Source organism: Muscardinus avellanarius, assembly GCF_963383645.1.
Source record: "Muscardinus avellanarius genome assembly, chromosome: 12".
Taxonomy (NCBI): Eukaryota; Metazoa; Chordata; class Mammalia; order Rodentia; family Gliridae; genus Muscardinus; species Muscardinus avellanarius.
This window is the reverse complement of record NC_137798.1, coordinates 87222659-87244709: the sequence shown is the minus strand read 5'-3', so window position 1 is coordinate 87244709 and position 22051 is coordinate 87222659.

Below are 22051 nucleotides of genomic sequence, written 5' to 3'. Positions count from 1 at the left end.
CATGCAATTTGGGGGTATTTACAGCATACTCAACATGATTGTCTCATTCAGTAAAATTACTATACCAGGGCAACATATGTTGTTTCTCCTTTGGTTTCGATCACCCCACACCCATTCTGTCCTCCAGTGAACTTGGGCATTCAGTTTAAAGAGGATTTCATATAGAGAAACTGGCCAGGGATTCCTGCCACTTCTTCTCTAAATCATATTCCTCTAGTTACCTCTATGGTGATCCATTTCTTTGCATCTCCATTTTATTTTTAAATTTTATACTGCTGCATTGTAGTCATACATCTAATGGGATAAAAGATGGTAAAGATATACATGTACACATCACCCAAATATTCTTTACCCAATTCCTGCCCCATTCCCTCTCCCTTCCTCCTTTCCATGCTTGGTTAGTGACTGACTTTGATATGTGTGTTTAAGTACATCATGTGCTTTAGAGAGTTTCCCCCTTACCTTCTCCCATCCCCTTGGTTAGGTAACCTTATTTACTCATCTATAGAATCCCCTTCTTCATCTAGAGTTCCTTCTGTTACCCATTTTGCCCCAGCTTTTGAATATTAGGAGAAGCATCTTATTTTTTTATTTTTTGACTGACTAACCTCACTTAGGATAATGTTCTCCAGTTTCATTCATATCCCCATAAATGATGTAATTGTGTTTTTCTTTATAGCTGAAAAAATTATGTTGTGTACGTATCCCACAATTTTGTAATCCATTCATCTTTTGATGGAAATCTTGGCTGGTTCCATAGTTTGGTAATGGTGAATTGTGAAGCTACGAACATAGATACACATGCATTAGTTTGATAGTTCGATTTCCTTTCTTTTGAGTACATACCCAGAAGTGGTATACTGGATCAAATGTTAAGTTTGTTTCTATTCTTCTGAGGATCCTTCATACTGTTTTCCAAAGTGGCTGCACTAATTTTCAAACTTATCAACAATGTTTTAGAGTTCCTACTTTGACACATCTTCACCATTTGTTGTGTTTTGAATGATGGCCATTCTAGTTAGAGTTAAATGAAATCTCAGGGTAGTTTTTATTTGCATTTCTCTGATTGCTAATGATTTTAAGAATTTTTTTCATGCATTTATTATCCATTTGAATTTCTTCTTTCATGAAGTGTCTAGTTCTATTTATTTTCTTAGTGCTGAATTTCTTGAGTTCTCTGTATATTCTAGATATTAGTCCTCTATCAGAGGAGTAAATGACAAAGATCTTCTCCCATTCTGTTGGAAGTCAGTTGAGGTTCTTGATAGTTTCCCTTGCTGTACAGAAGCTCATCATTTTAATACAATCCCACATATTGAATCACCTTTTAGTTTCTTGTGCCTTTGGGGTCTTGTTGAAAAAGCTTTTACCTGTGCCTATGTGTTGCACTGTTGGACCTATGCCCACTTTAAGGAGTCTCAAAGTCTCTGGTCTAATTTCCAAGTCTTTGGTTCATTTTAAATTGACTATTGGGCAGGGTGCAAACATAGGATTTTTTTTTTCATTTTTCTGCATATAGTTAGCTAGATTTGCCAACACCATTTGTTGAACAGACTATCTTTCCAGTGTATGTTTTTGGCCCCTTTGTCAAAAATCAATTGGCTCTAAGTAGGTGGATTTGTTTCTGAGTCTTTTATTTTTTTTCCTCCATTGGTCTATGTATCTGTTTTTGTGCCAGTACAATGCTATTTTTATTACAATAGCTTTGTAATATAGTTTAAAGTCAGGTGTTGTGATTCCTCCTGCATGGTTTTTGTAGCTGAGAACTAATTTGACTCTTCTGGGTTTTTTGTTATTTCAAATGAATTTAAGGACTGATTTTTCTAGGTCTGTGAGGAATAATCTTGGTAATTTAATACGTATTTCATTGAATCTTTAGATCACTTTTGGAAGTATGGCCATTTTGATGATATTTATTCTGCCTGCCCATGAACATGGAAGATCTTTCCATTTTATAAGATCTTCTTCAATTTCTTTTTACAATATTTTAAAGTTTCTTTTAGAGGACTTTTACCTTCTTGGTTAAGTTTATTCCTAAGTATTTTATTTTTCTGTGGGAAATCCTGAGTGAAAGTGTTTTCTAAATTTCTTTTTCAGTGGATTTATGTATGGTGAAGAGAAAAGCTTCTGATTTTATAAGATTTATTTTTTATCCAGAGACTTTGCTGAATTTGTTGATCAGTTCTATGCCTTTTGGTTGAGTTTGTTGGATCTTCTAAGTATAGTATCACGTCAGTTGCAAATAGTGAAAGTTTGAGTTATTTTCCTATTTGTACTCCTTTGATTTCCTTTTTTTTCCCTTATTGCTCTGGCTAGAGTCTCAAGTACTATATTGAAGAGAAGTGGTGATAATGCACATCTTTGTCTTGTTCTTGTTTTTAGGGGGGATTCTCAAAGCTTTTCCCCATTTAATATGGCATTGGCTGTAGGTTTATTGTAGATTTCCCTTATAATGTTGAGGTATGTTCCTTCTATTCTGATTCTCTGAAGTGCTTTTATCATAAATGGATGTTAGATTGTATCAAATGCTTTTTCAGCATCTACTGAAATGATCATGTGATTTTGTTTTTGGTTCTGTTTATATGATGAATTACATGAATTAATTTTTGTATTTTTGAACCAGCCTTGCATCCCTGGGATGAATCCTACCTGGTCATGGTGTATAATTTAGTTTTCTTTCCTTGAACTCTCTGTATTTGGTTTTGGTATTAATGTGATGTTGGCTTCCAAAGAATGTGTTTGGGAGAATCCCACTTTTTCTATTACATAAATCTGAATGATAACTATTGAGATTAGCTCTCCCTCAGAGGTTTGATAAAATTCACTTGGGAAACCATCTGTTCCTGGGCTTTTATTTGATGCTAAACTCTTTATTGCTGTTTCAATCACTTCGATTGCTATTCATTAGTTTTAATTTTCTATATCTTCTTGACTCAGTTTTGGCAAGTTGCATTTATCTAGAAAGTTGTCAATTTCCTCCAGATTTTCTATTTTGTTGGGGTATAGTTTTTCAAAGTAATTTTTTTATAATCCTCTTCATTTCTACACTGTCAGTAGTGATATTTTCTTTTTCATCTCTTATATTCATAATTTGGGTGGATTCTCTTTTTTTCTTAGGTTATTTAGGGGTTTATTTATCTTGATAATTTTTTTAAGAAACCAGATCTTGGTTTTGTTGATTTTTTGTATTTTTTATTCTCTATTTCGTTGATTTCTACTCTGATTTTAATAATTTCCTGTCTTCTACTGGCTTTAGGGTTAGATTTTTCTTGCTTTTTGAGGCCTTTGAGTTATGTCCTTAGATTATTTATTTGATGTTTTTCTGTTTTTTTCTTATGTGAGCACTCAATACTCTAAATTTTTCTCTTATTACTGCCTTCAACATGTCCCAGAGGTTTTGATATGTTGTATCTCTATTTTCATTTGTTTCTAGAAATTTCTTGATTTTCCCCCCTTATTTCCTCTACAACCCATTATTCATTCAGCAGAGTTATGTTCAGTCTCCATATATTTATGTGGTTTCTCTGGTTCCTCTTATAGTTGATTTCTAGTTTCATTCTATTATGATCTGAAAAGACAGAGGAAAGAATGTCACATTTTAAAATTTTTCTAGTGTTCACTTTGGGTTTGATCTATTTTGGAGAATGTTTCCTGAGCAGCTGAGAAAAATGTAAATACTGCTGTAGTTGGGTGGAATATTCTATATGTGTCTAACAGGTCCATTTGCTTAATGGTTTTCTTTAGGTCTGAGTCTCCTTTACTGACCTTTTGTCTAAAAGAACAGTCTAATGGTGTGAGAGTGGTTTTAAAGTCTCCTAGTATTATTGTATTGGGATTTATGTGTGACTTAATGTCACAAAGAGTTTGTTTTATGAAAGTAGCTGCACCTATGTTTGGGGCATAAATGCTGACTATCTTTATTTTCTCCTGCTGGATTGTTCCTTTATTTTTTTATATTTTATATTTATTTATTTATTTATTGAACATAAATGGTATACATTTAAACTATACTTGGTGCCCTCTCCCCTCTGCCCCTGTTTTCCCTTCCCCCCTCCCACCAATGATTGTCCCGGGTAACCATGCCACATTCATAATTTTACACATATTCGGATGTAGACCCTCACTAATCAAGTTCAGTCTTCCTCCTCCCCTCTCTTTCCATTCAAGCTTTGCTAGTATTTCCCCTCCATTTCCTGGAGTACCACTGGTATCTTCTACGTTCCCTAGTTTGGGCATATTAGAGGGAACATATGTACCTTCTCCTTCTGTGCTTGGATGATCTCACTTAACATAATGCTCTCCAGGACTTTCCATCTTCTTGCAAATGGTATTATTTTGTTCTTCTTTATGGCTGAGTAGAATTCCACTGTGTGTATTTCCCAGAGTTTTGCAATCCATTCATCTGTTGATGGAGACCTGGGTTGGTTCCATATTTTGGCTATTACAAATTGTGCTGCTATGAACATAGGTATGCATATGTTGCTATAGTTCTCTGACTTCAACCCTTTTGGGAAAATACCCAGGAGTAGTAGAGCTGGATCATATGGTGGATCTATTCCTAGCTTTCTTAGAAATCTCTACACACATCTCCATAGTGGCTGAACTAGTTTGCACTCCCACCAACAGTGTAAAAGAGTTCCTCTTTTCCCATATACTCTCCAGCATTTGTTGTTATTTGATTTCTTTCTGCTTGCCAGTCTGACTGGGGTTAGATGGAATCTCAGTGTAATTTTGATTTGCATCTCCCTGATGGCCAGTGATGTAGAACATCTTTTCATGTATCTATTGGCCTTTTTTATATCTTCTTTTGTGAAGTGTCTAATAAGTTCATTTGCCCATTTCTTGATTGGGTTGTTTGTTTTGCTTGTGGATTGTTCCTTTTACTAGTAAAAAGTGACTTTCTTTGTCTCTTCTAATAAGCTTGGGCTTAAAGTCTAACCTGTCTGATATCCTAATTGCCACTCCTGCTTGTCACAAGTTCTGTTGGCATGGATCACCCTGCTCCAGCTCTTTACCATAAATTTACTATCTTTACTTTTAAGGTATATTTCTTGCAGGCAGAAAACAGATGGATTCTGTTTTTAATCTGTTTTTCTACTTTATGTCTTTTTATTGGGGAGTTGAGGACATTTACATTTAGTGTGATTTCTGAGGGATAATTTTTACTTCCTAACCTATTGATATTTTACTTCTGTTTTAACTACTGTTTGTTCTTCTTTGCTTAGTTGTCTGCTGAATGGAAATTCTTGTTTCTCTGGTCTGGCTTGTATTACTTATTTCTTCTTTGCAGTTAATCTCTTTGATTATTTTATCTAGTGCTGGTTTTAAAGACATAAATTCCTTTAGCTTCTGTTTGTCATGGAATATTTTATTTCCCCATTTAATTTGAGAGAGTTTTTCTGGTTAGAAAAATTTGGGCTGCAAGTTTTCTTTCAAAGTTTGATATATATTACTCCAGGTCTTTCTGGCTTTATGACTTGGTTTGGGAAGTCTAGAGTGATTCTAATTTGTTTGCCTTTGAATGTCACTTGGTCTTTTGTTTTTGTTTTCTTTAAAATTATCTCCTTGGCTTCTACTTTTATCAATATAACTATTGTGAGGCATGAGAACCTTTTCTCTGATCTTGTTTAAAGGGTGTTCTATAAGTTTCCTGTACCTGTGTATTGACCTTTTGCTCTATGTTTGGAAAAATTTCTATTACCCAACAATAACAGAACCTGATAATACAGAATTGCAGATTATCTCCAGAAGGTCAAATCAGGAATGTAACTGTAGAAATAATCTGGAACTACCAAAAATAATTTAGAGTCTGAAAGAAATAAAGGAACCAATCACTGAAGTGAAGGCATCAATTCAAACTATAATTAGACACAATTAATTAGACCACAATCAATTAGACCACATGGAGAATAGAATCTTGCTCCTAGAAGATGATCACTTAAAAAATGAACAGATAGTATATAACTTAGAAAAACCAATTTGACAACATGAATTGGATATTGAAGAAATATGGGTCCATCCTAAAAGAGCTAAACTAAGAATAATTGACATAGAGGAGGAAAAAGAAGGTGAAACCAAAGGGATCAACAATCTTTTCAAAGAAGTAATTGCATCTCTATTTTAAAGCAGGAATTGTAGGCATGAACTCTAAACTTTCATGAAGTAAGAAGGACTTGGCTGAGCACTGTGATTAGAGACTTGACAACTGTAGTCTAGTGTCTGCTCACACTAGCCATTCCACTAAAGGTGACCACAGTCCCCTGGAATAGTCTTTGCTTAATACATTGCTATGCTGCCACACTGTGAAACCTACCATTCCAGGTATTATAGATGCCCTGACCTACATAGCTTTGTGATTGTCATTAATTTTCTTCTGAACTCAGTTGTATACTTTTCTGTTTCCTCAGAGACCCTTTTTGGTTTCATCATAGTTCTCCTAGCCCAATTTTTTTTCCAGCTTTTTTACCTCCTCTTAGCCCCATTTTGTGCTCTCTCTTTCTCTCTATCTCTCTTTCTCTTTCTCCCTCAATCTCCTTTTCTCTTTCTCCCTCAATCTCCTTTTCTCTTTCTCCCTCATCTTTTATTTGCTTGAAAAAATTATAATATCTGAAAATAGTGGACCAATATGCACCAATGATAACAAACTAAAGCCCAGTTACAGCTGTCTTTTCTAATAAGCACCTTCTCTCCCATTGAGCAGCTATTGCCTGTATGGAATAACACTTACCTCCTTTACAAGTTTTACTGCTCCCTGTATAGTCAGTAGGACCTATGTTAAAGAGAAATAGCACTTGACACTTGTTACACATGCCAAAACAAGTCTTAATCAGACTATTGTAATAAGGAGAGAGATTCTCATATTAACTTAGCTCAAATATAAGAAAGAAAAAGATTACTGAGCTATGTTATTTTTTTACTTTGAAACAAACATCTTAATTATAAAATTAATAATCACTCCACACATGCACACACACATGCACACAAACATGCACACACACATGCAGAGCAATAGTTTGTCACTATTCTGGCAGGCTGAAAATGATAATTCATATGTGTACATATTAAAGCTGTTCTGGCTTATAAACAGCCAGAGGATGCAAAACATTTGTCACTTCATGTAAATTACTAAGCTCACTGTTGCATCCTGTGCTTGAGATAATATGATGGTCAGAATAACACATGTGAGATGCCTGTTCTGTAGACTAATGGAGGGATTCTATCTCTGGGACTGTCAATTTACCTTCAGCCCTCCTAAATTCATTAGAAAAACAATGTTTCTGAGGCATGGGTTATTTGTCTGAGTAAACGGAAATGTTATGTTGAACAGACATGATTTTGATTGTGGCTGCTACCTCGGTGTCAGTGCTATGTTCTACAGATACATTTTCACTTTGGTTGCACTTGACAAAAGTTGAATGCTCTGTTTCCCATATGTTAGTAATTTAATATCTCATTTCATCACCAATGGATACAACCACACTTAAGTAGGTATCCTAATAAAATGTAATCAAAGCAAGATTTATCTTAAATATTTTTTCATCTTCCAAGCAGATTGCTTCTCCTTTTCCAAGTATCTACTTCTAAAATAATGCTATGTACCCCTCATTTCTTTCTTCTTCCTTCACTATTCCTTATACATTTCCTTTCTCCTATTTCCACTGCCTATAATTAGAGCTTAACAGTAATATTATTATTATTATTATTTTTAGTAATAGAACAGATTACTGAACCCAGGGACATTTTACATCTGAGATACATGTAAAGCTCTATTTTCTTTCTTTCTTTTTTTTTTTTTTTTTTACTTTGAAATAAAGTCTTGCTAAATTTCTAGCAGATTTGTTAATTCGCTGAGGCTGCCCTTAAACCTGTAGTCCTCTTGTCTCAACATCTCAAATACTGGGATTACAGGCATGGGCCACAGTACCCTGCTTAAGAGTAAATGCTTACACAGAATTTTTTGTGGCTTCTTCTATCTTCTATATATCATGCTGTCAATACATATTGGGTCACCAGGAAAGACAAGATTTTGGAAAGAAAAATTCCACCTTAAAATTTTTGGTTGGCTATACAATATACATTCTACATATTCCTGCTGGATAGTGCAGATAAATGACATTCATGTCCAGTTGTATAGATAAGTCTATGCATTTTTTTCAACCACCAAAATTGGAATCAAGCATTTGAATCAGAAGGAACACCTGAAATTTGTGTAGAGATAAAAGGGTAAAAAAATGTGACCAAACTGGGGAAACTAAGGTGTCAATTTTTTTATACTATAAGAAAAGCCAGCTAAGTATAAAGGAGATAGATAGAAAAGGACAGATCTAAAGGAGTTACAGGGTCATTGGTTGTACCCTGTAAATATCATAAAGCTTTAGAACAAACCCTCACTTGGAGTTGTACTATCCTGTTCTTTTGAATAAAATGGAATAATAAATACCTTTTATTATTTAAGCCAGTTTGAGTTGAGTTTGCTGTAATTTGCCAAAGAAAGCACTTAATTGATACATACTTAATGCAAAATCAATTGCAATTATTTTTTGGGCTTGCAAGGCTTGATTATGATTTGACTGATTATATCAACTCTGGCACACAGAAGTTATGTCATTATATCTTAGTATGAGCTTTTCTTTCTTCTGTAAAATGGGTCTTATGATATTTACTTCATAAAATTGCTAGGCTTATTTGAAAAAGCATGTAAATGTTTAGAAACTTCATGAAATATTGGCAAGTAGTGGCAGCAATAGAGAGAGAATTTGGGTTCAGCTAGCCAAGAAAAACAAAAATAATAATGACCTTAATTGACAGACATCCTCTAAATACTGGCTGACAGACAGGCGTCTTTGCCAGCCAATCAGCCATCAGCTGATTCTGTCCCTTAACAAGAGTGTTTGACAGGTTAGCACATATTCACTACTTGCTATACAATACTCAGGATGTTAGAAATAAAGCAAATAACATGGGGGCAGCAACCTCAGCCTTCTTGAAGCCTAATTGTGGCAGTCAGACAAGACACAAAGCTCCTGTAAAAGGCATAGTTGCTAGTGAGTGCTATGGAAAAAAATAAAGCAGAGAAATGGTAAGTATGTTCGGAAAGAGTTTCACCTCTTTGGCTAATTGCTTGCTGAAATGGAGCTTTGTGTGAAGTGCAGAGTTGGTGGTAGAGGGAACTCTGCAAATAACAGGAAAAAGTGCATCATTCTGGAGGTGCAAGGTGTGGGAAGGACCTGGGGACAGTGCTCAGGGGACTCCAGGAGGCAGCTGAAACCACATGAGCAGAAGGAAGGCATGAAAGTTAAGATTGACAATGAGTGGACAGAGACAAGCACAATCCTGTTGCCATTAAATACTGATTCACATAATTGTCTCTGCTTTGTTTCCATTTTTTAGCATTTCCCTTGTTATTAAAAATGTTTATTTAGTGTTATTTTTAAATTGTCAGTAGGTCAGGCAGGGTGGTGCATGCTTTTAATCCCAGTAGTTGGGAGGCTGAGACAGGAAGGTCGCAGGTTTGCAGCCAGCTTCAGCTACTTAGTGAGACCCTCTTTCAAAAATGAAGAGTAAGAAAAAAAAGAAAAATACTGCAGGTATAACTCTGAGGGAGAATGCCCCTGGTTTCAATCCCCAGTACCAAAAAATAAATAAAATTGTCAAGTAGGAAAAATAATGTGTATTATGCTTCTCTGTTGTCATTGATTCTAGTCCCCATTCCCAGGAGACTATTTATGACTAGTTTTTCAGATGATCACCACTGTATTACAAAGTACTACTCTTAGACCCTATGATTACATGGATTAGTAATTTTAGGTAGAAACTCTTCACATATTGCTGTCTCTGCTTTCCCCGCCTCAGTATGGTGAAATCACATTCTTTTATAACTTATTATAAAATATTTTTAAATTAAAATAAAAATGATTTCTTCCTCCTCAAATAAAAACTTTACTTCTTTATTCTCACTTTTGAAAATGTGGGCTACAGCAACAGATTCTCTTCAAGCTCTCCTCAACCCCTGGAAATGTCCACCACCCACATTCTGTCATATTTGTTTTCATTAATACATTTTCAAGGCTCAATAACATTTGCATGCTCTTTTGTAACTAATCCAAAAAATAGCTTACTATGTAAATATCCATCAGTGATTACAACATTTGCTTTTTGTCTATAGATTCCTACTGTAAGTGTGCTGCTCAGATTCTAATTGTCTTACTTTTTATTTTTGAATAATTCATCATCTGGGTTTTTTTTTTTGTGTGTGTGTGTGTGTGTGTGTGTGTGTGTGTGCTTTGTTTTGTTTTTGTTTTGTTTTGTTTTGGGTACTAGGGGTTGAATCCAGGAACATTCTACTTTCCAGTCATTTTTATTTTTATCCCAAACCCTTTTTATATTTTATTTTGAAGTAGGGCCTTGTTAAGTTGCTGAGAGTCTTAATTGCTGAGGCTGGCCTCAAACGTGTAATCCTCTTGTCTCAGCATCCCAATTACTATTATTACTGGCGTATGATACCACACTTGACTCTCCTGCTTGTTTTTTTAATTCTTCCTAGTTTTCTCAAGTGTATATAAAGCCAATGAAATTTCCATATAACCTTAAATTTAACTTAAATTTTACTATCTGCATTTGCCCTTTTCTTTCTTCTACTAATTGTACCTATTGCTTTTTAGCTCTGTTTCAATGCTTATACTTTGCCTCTTCCCCCTTTATAAACTTTCTGTTTTAGACTGAATTTACTGTTTTCCTTGGCTTTATTTTTTTCTATTTCAATTAAACCTTCATTTGTTTAAAGTATCATCAAGGAACTTCTTTTAGAATTTGTATAGGGAAATTTATTGAACCTTTTGACTCAGAATATGTCGTTTATGCTCTTTTACACTAGGGTTCATAGTTTTACTTAATGTTGAATTCCATATGAAAGAAATCATTTCCTCCAACTTCAAATGCCTGAAGTAATGGAGCAACCCTCAGTTGCTAAGTCCAACTCTAGATATTTCTGTATTGGTTATTGGCTACTATTTGACATATCTCCATTTGTTATGGAAATAATTTTGCTTTGAAGTTTTTTTTTAGTAAAAACAATTGTAACTTCAGTTATCTTTTGTGACACATGAAAAATATGTAAAATTCAATTTTGTGTCTATAAGTGAGGTTTCACTGGAACAAGATCTTACACATTGCTTTGTTTTGTTTTGTTTTATTGGTGCTCCCCTATGACAGTTGCAGAGCTGAGTGGTTAGAAGGACACTTTTTGACCTTTTACAGAAGAATTTGTCAACTCCTAGACTATGCAATGATCTTTTTTTAAAATCTGGTATTGCAATGATATTTTACCATACATTAATAAACTATCACTTTATTCTTATGATATTCATTAATTGATTTCTTTCCTAAACATAAACTTAAAGGCTAAAAGAGCATTACTGAACTTGCAGATGTGAAGAACAGTATACGGTTCTTCATAGATTTGTAAGGTAGTGATCATCATCAAGTGAATCTTCTCAAGTTAACACATGGTAGCCTTTCCTGCATCATTCAATTATGCCTTTTAGTATTTTATTTAATTTTCCATCTTCCTATTTTATTATTTATAGAAATATTTAAGACTTATTTTCTAGTAGAAAACCTACAACTCTGAAATTATTTAGGATTACAGATTCATTAACAGATGTCAACTATACTATCAAAAAGCTGGTTTAAGTTTCATTATTCATATACTATTTGAAATAATAGTAGAACCACAAGGTCTGCTTAGCATTTCATAGAAAAGTATTTTATTTTTAAGACCAGAGGGGAAAAAGGACAGACTTCTTTGTTAGATGGCCTCCAACATTTGGGGAAGTATGGGTTCAATATTATAAATTTTCCATCTGTTTCTTTGCCATCTAGCTACTTTATGTTTAGATAATTAAAATTAACTGTGAAGCTGTGCTGTTACTGTGTAGATATAAAACCATTTAAACAATTGATTTAGATAATTAAGAAAAGCAAATTTAGCTTAGGAACTAATTTCTAGGCCCAATGCATAAAAATAAACTGAAATAATGTTCACTTTAGCAATTCATTGAAACACAGGATTAGCTGCCAATGTATTTTTTGGTTAATGGCAGTTGTAGGGGATGGGGAAGCCTGGGCTAGAATTCTCTATTGTTTAGCCATAGTGTACAAGAAAGAAAAAAAAAGGTTGATTGAATTGATTGCATTATTTTAGGCCAAACATTTTTTTTCTGTTTTCTTTTTATTTTTAAATTACACTTAATGATTGTAAAAATACATATTAAATTATTAAATTGATATATAATAATTGCACATATTTAAAAGGTACAGTATTTAGCTACATGTATTTAATGTGTAATGACAAAAATCAGAATAACTAGCATATATGTCATTGAAATATTTATGTTGTTTTCTTTTGTGTGTGGGGGGGACATTTAAAATGTATCTACTAGCTATTTTAAAATATACAGTAAATTATTTTTAACTATACTCACTTTACCCTAGGACTTATTTCTCTTGTATAGCTGTAAGTATATGCTTACTAATCAACTTTCCTCTGTCCACATCATAACAACTTTTCTTCAACCGCTCTTTCACTCTGTACTGCCATAAAACTGACTTTGTTTTTTTACACAAATTGGTTAGAAAATAAAGTATTTGTCTTTTTTTTTGTGCCTAACTCATGTCACTTCACAAAATGTCCTGCAGGCTAGTTCATGTCATTGCAAATTTCAGGATTTCATTTTTATGGTCAAATAATATTTTACTGTGTATATATTGCATGTTTCTTATCTATTTGTCTCTTGATGGAAATAAAAATTGATTCAACATTTAAATATTATATATAGCTCTGCAAAAATTAAGAGAATACAGATATCTCTCTGACTTGTCCTTTTCATCAAACATGGAATAATTTACCCATAATAATTTTGAATGCAATATATATTACTTTATATTAATAACTTTAGCTGCTATTTTTAATGTCTATTATCCAAGGTGTAGTAATAAATATGAATTCTTACCCACACTGTTTGCATTTGTTTCTAACTTTACATTTTAACATCATTAAAACTCTAGTCGAATTATTTATTTTTTGTGTGTGCATAAGTACTAGAGACTGAACCCATAAGCATTCTACCTCCATGCTACACCCCAGGGCCTATTTTATTTTTTATTTTTATTTTGAAACAGGGTCTTGCTAAGTTCCTGAGGCAATTTGCTAAATTTTGACCCTTCTGTCTCAGGCTACCAGGTACTGGGGTTAATGACCTGAGCTACTATGCCCAGCTCTCAAATTATTTATTTTTGCTATAGCTTTATTTGTTGGACATGTTAATAGTTTGTTAGGATTAAATGAAAGAATACAGGTTAAAATTTCAGAAAAAGTAGCATAATCCCACTCTCACTTTTTATGGGTACAAACATCCTTCACTGGGAGAAAACTTGTTAGAAAATGGTGGAAGCTATAGAAATGCAATTTAAAAGTGAAACATTAAAAACTCGAAAACAAGATGCTATGCTTATAACACCCTTGTTCATTCTTTTTATTTCAGCCCATTGACTTTCTTATAGGTTTATCTGGTTAAATATCTGTCACCCACACATGAAATATTTATGGTACCCAACTATATTTCCAACTCTCCAACAACCTGACTGACCTAATTGTAATTTAAATTGCTTACCTGATAAATTTGATGTTATCAGAGAGTTTTGGTATTTAAGCACATTTTTAACTTGTAAATAAATAAGGTATTATTGAATTGAACATAGGTGAAGTTATTTGGGGCCATGGCAGTTCCCAGTGCTTCTCTCAATTAAAAGAGAAAGAAAAAACACATTAAAATAAGTTTTAGGAATAACTTAACTGAAGGCTTACTTAGAATTCAAGATGCAAGTAAAAAGCATTTGGATGCATTTTAAGAGATAATTGCTACCTAATAATTTATGGGTGCAGAACAATACCCAAGGAGAAAATATCACTAGTTTTAACCTAGTAAATTAAAACCAAACAGTCTATATTATCTGTATTATGTTTAAGATTAATTAGATCATAGCAGAAGATGCACATTATGAAGATCAAATACTATGAGAACAGTCATAAAGTTTAAAACATATCAGTGTGTCCTCATCCCTTCAGAAGCCTTTTATTTATTGTTAATGCAAAGAGATGTTAATAACATTATAAAAGCTTTTGAGAGAGAGACAGAGAAACTGACACCACCTTCCTAAAGATAGAAAACAATGTATGACAGAGAAAACCTTAGAGCTTAGGTTTTCAAAAGCTCTCCTTCAATATAATCCCCAAATCATTATATTTTCTCTGCATCGGGTTTAAAACCTTTTCCAGACTCTGAGGTTAATCAGAGATAATAGTAGATAAGAGGAAAGAGATATTTTGGAGGAGATTATAATGCCTATTTATTAGCTAACAATCTTATATTCAGTTGTCTGAAGAACACAATTTTCTTCGAATTATGCTATTTTGAGTAAAACAACACTGCTTTCATAAGGTTTCACTATGAAATATTGATATGAAGAACAAATAAAATTGCTATTTAACACTTACCTAGGATTCTATAATATTTCTTCTTGTATTTTTCTATTGATTATTGCATCTACCTCTATTCTAGTTCCTATTATTCTCAATCGCACTGAATTACTAAGGAAGTCTTTCTCAAATATAGAGTAAGATCTAGGAGAGTAGGTACCATGAATACATCTTTGCACGCCCAGTATACTGTTAATATTCAATATATACTTGAGAAATTTCAAGCTATGAGGTGTGTAAGAATGTCCCATGCTTTACTTAATACAGGGTAGCTAAGTTTTAGCAGGACACTATGCTTTTTAGAATGCTTACCACCATTCTCTGCAGGTATACAAAAGACGTGAGTAAATCCTTTTCACCTAGTCATAAATATAAAAACATGCCTAGGGTATCAAACTATCCCCAGTTGAGAAATGCTGAGTGAGATAACTAGCATATTTTATTTCAATATGCAAATTTGGGTTTAAAATTTTACTTATTCCTATCCTGCTATTTATGGTCTCCAGTTCTGATGCACCACATAGACATACATTCATACATATAAAGAGAAATACACACACAAACAAAAGCCATCACTAAAACCCATTTTAATATAACTAAATACCTGGCCTGGTAGGAAAAAAAAAGTCCGATATGCCCTGGAAGTTAAATTAGACAATTTTTTCTCCCCTTATTCAAGAAGCTTACAAAAAAAGGAGGAAAAGAAAGAGAGAGAGAGAGAGAGAGAGAGAGAGAGAGAGAGAGAGAGAGAGAGAGAGAGAGATATTGCCTGATGTTAATTCAAGTCTCTAACACTATATTCACATTATTATTTTTTTCTGTGTTCAACATTTTCATCATAAATTTTAGAGGTAGATCATGTCAAACCATTTATATTCATAAGAAGGTCCTTATAGTTATACAATAAAGGTTGTTATGAATGTATATTTATTTGATATTAATTGCATAATGATTGATTTTCATTGTTTATTTGTGTTTTATTACTTTATCTTGTACATTGACCTTTTTCATTGTATTTTGCCACCCAGTCAATTATCTACCTGAGAATTCCATAAACAATCAGAAAATAGAATACATTTTTGTAAATTGGAATAAAATAAGTAAATAAGTCATAATGTTTCTGTATTTTATTTTGTTTTCTCAAAACTAAATTGCATACTCACACTAATTTAGACACAATATAAAATGATCTGCAACATGTTCTAAACCTAAAAAGTATTTCACAGTGTTCAAAATAGACATATGCAAAATTATTTCTCAATATATCTCTTAATTGCAATTATGTTATAATTATAAAAATTAGCCGGTCATGGTGGCACACGCTTATAATCCCAGCGCTTCAGAGGCAAAGACTGGAGGATCACGCAGGTTCGAAATCAGCCTCACTGGCTTAAAAGACCCTGTTTCCAAATAATATAAAATAGGTCTGGGAGTGTAACCCGGAGGTAGAAGGGTTTCCAGGAACCCCAGTAACATCAAAAATAATAATAATAATTATAAAAATTAATTTACTAATTATAGTTAATGTGAAACATGTAGTTCTAAATACAAAGAGTAAAATTTTCAAAATGATTTTAAATAGTAAAGATTTTTTCTGCTTTTTATTGAATAATAAAACCATCTCTAGGGTGATATGTGAAAAGAGAATACTGTACTACAAAAATTAAATTGAGATGCTCTCAAGTGGACCAGTCCTTTGCTTTAGTAATGTAAGGATTTGTCTCCAGAAATATTAGAGAACCAGAAGAAAACATTAGAAAAAGACTTTAAAAATGTGTTTATCATTTCCTAAAGTAAGAGGAGGAGGAGGAGGAGAAGGAATGTTCTTACATTGCAGCAAATTTGCATTATCTATCTTCACTGGCAAGAAAATTGACAAAAAGGGTGTTCACCAAAAAATCTCAAGAAATAAGCAATATATGAAGTCACTCTGGCTTTACCACATTATATTCAATGTGTATTTCTATATAATACTTAACAATGCTTGCCTTGAGCACATCTCAGTTCCAGCATGGCAGGCTCAGTCCTCAGTTATGTCATATTCTGCTCATATGTCTTTGGCAGATCACAACCATTTCAGTGAGAGTCTGGCAGGCTCCTTCCTGTCTTACACAAGTCATGTTTTAACATTTGTTAGGTTGTATTAATAGTGGTGTCATGGGGGAAGTTTTCATTTCTCAACTCAGGATCAGGGATCAGGAGAGTCCTTGACCTAAGAAATGGATATGAATTTCAGTGCATGCCAAGGACATAGAGACAACTTTATTTAGGAAATTTAAAAACACACATTTAAAGAAGAATGTGATCTATTTCAAGAGAGACGGTGATGTCTTTGGTGGTTTAGTGTTTTCACAAGAGGTAGATAGGATTGATTTTGTATCCAGACACTTTGCTGAATTTATTGATCAATCCTATAAGCCTTTTGGTTGAGTTTGTTGGGTCTTCTAAGTATAGTATCATTTATATACCAACCATAACTTTACTGAAAAAGAAATTCAGAAAACACTTCCATTCAGGATTTCCCACAAAAATATAAAATACTTTAGAATAAATGTAACCAAAGAGATAAAACACCTCTACAAGGAAAATTATAATACAATGAAAAAAGAAATTGAAGAAGATCTTATAAGATGGAAATATCTTCCATGTACATGGATAGGCAGGATAAATATCAACAAAATATTCACACTTTCAAAAGTGATCTACAAATTCAACACTATGCCCATTTAATAACCAAGATTATTTCTCACAGACATAGAAAAATCAGTCCTTAAGTTCATTTGAGACAACAAAATAAAACGGAATAGCCAAAGTAGTTTTAAGCTACAAAAAACATACAGGAGGAATCACAATACCTGACTTTAAAATATACTACAAAGCCATTGTAATAAAAACAGCATGGTACTGGCACAAAAACAGATACATCGACCAATGGGTTAGAAGACTCAGAAACAAATACGCACACATACAGCCAATTGATTTTTGACAAAGGGGCCAAAAACATACACTGGAAGAAATATAGTCTGTTCAACAAATTATGTTGGCAAAACTGGTTAACCATATGCAGAAAAATGGAAATAAATCCTTTCTCACCCTGCACAAATGTCAATTCAAGATGGATTAAAGACTTGGAAATTAAACCAGAGACCTTGAGGCTCCTTGAAGAGGCATAGGTCCAACACTGCAACACATAGGCACAGAAAAAAATTTTTTAACCAAGGCCCCAAAAGAACAAGAAACTAAAAGGCAAACCAATAAGTGGGACTACATGAAACTGACAAGCTTCTATACAGCAAAGGAAACTGTCAAGAACCTCAATTGAGATAGAACAAAATGGGAGAAATTTTTGCCCCCTACTTCTTTGATAGAGGACTAATATCTAGAATATAGAGAGAACTCAAGAAATTCAGCACTAAGAAAATAAATAATCTAATCAAATTATGGGCAAGTGAAGTAAATAAATACTTCACAAAAGAAATTCAAATGGCCAATAAATGCATGAAAAAAAAATGCTTAACATCATTGGCAATCAGAGAGATGTAAATCAAAACTACCTTGAGATTTCACCTAACCCCAACTAGAATAGCAATCATTCAAAACACAAACAAACAAAAAAAAATGCTGGCAAGGATGTGGAGAAGTGGGAACTCTTAAAACATTGTTGGTGGGATTGCAAATTAGTGCAACCAGTTTGGAAAACAGTATGGAGGATCCTCAGAAGAATGGGAACAAACTTACCATTTGATCCAGCAATTCCACTTCTGGGTATCTACCCAAAAGAAAGGAAACCAAAATACTAAACTAATGCATGTGTATATATGTTTATAGCTGCACAATTTAACATTGCCAAACTATGGAACCAGCCAAGATGTCCATCAACAGATGAATGAATTACAAAATTGTGGGATATATACACAATGTAATTTTACTCAGCCATAAAGAAAAACACAATTACATTATTTACAGGAAATGGAATGGAATTGGAGTACATTATGCTAAATGAGATTAGTCATTCACAAAAAAAAGAAGAAATCAGATGCTTTCCTTAATATGTTAAAGCTAAGAAGAAATGGGTAACAGGAGGAACTCTAGGTGAAAAAGGAGATCCTATAGAAGAGCAAATAAGGCAACCTAACTGTGGAGATGGAAGGGGTACTGAAGGAAACTCTCTAAAGCAAATGATATACTTAAAAATATCAGAGTCAATCAGCAAGCCAAGCATGGGAAGGAGGGATGGGGAGGGAATGGGGTGGAGATTTTGTGTAAGGGCTAATTGGGTGATGTGTGCATGTATGTCTACACAAGTCTTTTATCTCATTAAGATGTATTACTATAATGCACCAATAAAGAAAAAATTAAAAAAGAGGTGGATAGGAAGAGGTATGTGAAGATGACCTCAGCTCAGTAGTGTTGAGGCAACTTTTATAGTCTGGTAGTCTGGTAAGTTTTAGGTCCTCACACTGATTAAGGTGTTCATTGTCTGATCAAGAGATAATCTGGAGAGTCCCATAAATTATAATCTTATTAACAATGATATGTCTTGTTAGCAACGTACAAGGTAGATCTCAAGATCTGTCTTGTCAACAATGCACATTGCAATTATAGTTTCTTTCAGCTAACTCTCAAACCTACAGATTTTCCAGTAATTTGGAATAGACAGGCATAGTGTAAATAACTTGTTTTGGGAGTCAAAGATGAAGAGCTTCAGTGCCCATTTCTTATGTTAAAATATACTTTACTTTTTCTTTCTGTCTGTTTCCTTTATACATATTTATTTCTTCAATTCAACCTCAGTGGGAAACAACACAAAGACTCAGATAGATAAAGGGTACAAGTTTTTTCACTTATAATTGTAAGGAAAAAAAACCTATCATGTAGCTATAGTTAATTACACTTGAGGAAAAGATAACAGCAAGCAGAAACTGTATTAGGTGTCTTGAGTATATATGATAAGCAGGGTGGGATTGATAAGTTCTGTAGGTTTCAAATGGATTGATATTTGGTATAATTGCATAGGTCTAAGCTAAAAAGAGGCCATCTCTAAATATTTGGCATCTAGAGGCCTTTGGCAATTAGTTGTGTAAGATGTAACCCAGGTGTATTAAAGATAAATTAAAAAAATGATTGAAGTTCCCACTTAAAGACTTCCCAAAAAGAATTAAAATGATTAACTGTGCAGTCAAACCCATATTGGCAGCACTTATAAAATAGTATATTAGATATACCGTTTACATTTAGAACTATATGTAAATTTTGTATACTCAGAAACTCTGATTTGAGTTTAGCTTACTATTTTAAATCATGAACTTCTCTGACATCATTGTCTTTGACCAGAGTTTGAAAAACTATGGTTTATGTTGCATAATTTTCAATATCCCTTCTTCTTTCACACATGCATTGCTTCACCCATTATCAGCATCACCACCAAAAGGGGACATTTGTCACAATAAATCTAAATTGACAGGACATTTTCATCCAGAGTTCAAATATTTTAATTTTTTAATACCTTGAAGCCTTGGTAAAAGAACACTCAGAAATAACACATTCATTATTTTCTCCTCTTAAGTCATAACAACTACTGATCTTTTCTCTATATTCTTTTATTTGCCTTTTCCAGAATATTATGTAATTTGAAACACACTATGACTTCTTTCACCTGGTAATATAAATTTGTCTCACCAATGCATTTTCATGCCTTGATTTCTCATTTTATGTTAGCACTGAGTAATGTTCCAGTATGTGAATATATCAGTTTACTCACTTGTTCACATACCGAAGGATGGCTTGATTACTTCCAATTTGTGCTAACTAAAAATAAGGCTACTATGATCAATGTGTGGTCATAATTTTAAACTCCTTTGTGTAAATCCCGAGGAGGCCATATAATAAGGCAATATTGTAGGGTTGTTTTAGTTTTTAAGAAAGTTCAAACTCTCTTCCAAAGTGGCTATAACATTTTGTATCTTGACCAGCAATGAGGAATGGTTTCTGCAGCTTCACATATATAGGAGTCAGCATTTATTGTCAGCATTCTGAATTTTGGTCATTCTAATTTTGATATTTAATGGTATCATTTTGTTGTTTTAATTTGCATTTTTTTAAAGACACATGCTGCAGAAAACCTTTTCACCTGCTTATTTACAAATAATTTTCTCTATATAACTTTTACATAGAAACACATGACTTGTTAAGTAAATTATCATTGTCTATTTTAACAATACTATAAGCATTATGATGAAGGTTATAAGATTGGGTGTGTCTTTATACATGTATGTGTATATATGTATCTCAGACAGTCAGTATTCTCACTGATATAAACCAAAAGGATTAACCATACAAGGTAAAGGAAGGAAGATTTATTTGGTCACAATCTTTTGGAGATTCTGGGTTCAGTCCATGTGAGGCCAAGGTTTAAAACTCAGAGCATGATGGCAGGAAGTGGATAGAGTGTGCAACACTCTTTTCCTCACATCACAGAGGCCAGAAGCAAAATAAGAGAGCAAGGAGAGGATGAAAAATACACATTCCTAAAGGCCACATTCTTGAGAACTCCCTTCCTAGCACCAAACTCCTATTCCAGCGTTGCTTTCTAATTTCCATCAGAGATGAAGGACAATTCAAAATTCAAACCATTACACTCTACCCCTGCCTCCCTAGATCTCATGGCCACCTCACAATGAAAAATGCATTATGTTCATCTCCAGTAGTTTCCATAGTCTTAACAGTTCTGGCATTGCTCAAAGTCCCAAAGTCCAAAGTTTCCTCTGATGCTTAAAGTATACTTTTGGCTGTGAGCCTCTGTAAAAAGAAGCAAGTTAAATCCATCCATCCATCCATGCCCAATGACACAGAGTAGACATGAGTAGAAATTCACATTACAAAAAGGAGAAATAGGATGGTAGAAGAAAAGAATGAGGATAAAATAGTATTAAAATCCAGGAAGGCAAGAATTTAATTAAACTGTTCCATTTCTGGCATCTGGGACACATGATGGTGAGATGAGAGCTCCAAGCAGCCTTTGGAGCCCTGAGGCCTGGTTGATTGCCGTAATTATCATATTTGTCTTCCAGTTTGAATCCCTGGCTCACAGCTTGCATCCTTTCCTCAAGGTCATTTCATGTTTTGGGCATTTCTAAATAATTTAGTTTTTTTATTAAAAAAATCTTTTTCTTCATTCTTACAGCATTCTGAATTTCCCATCTAGGTCTGCTGCTACATATTGTCTGGTTTCCCTTGCCTTTCTTTGACATCTGAAGAGAAGCCTTAATGACTCTTTTTTTTTTTTCCAGTAAGGTTATCATTGCTTGAGAACTCAAATTGACTGCAAACAAAAAAGATAATTCCACTTTTTAAAAACAGAGCTCCTGTAACCTTTTCAGTAAGAGGTACTAGATTCATCTCTATCATGACCATGGCTGAGCCAGTCTCCCTCATGGGTGGTGCTGGACCTGCCACCATTAGGCCATAGAGAAAGAATCTGAGTACATTTTTTTTTTCAAAATGACCACCCTTGTT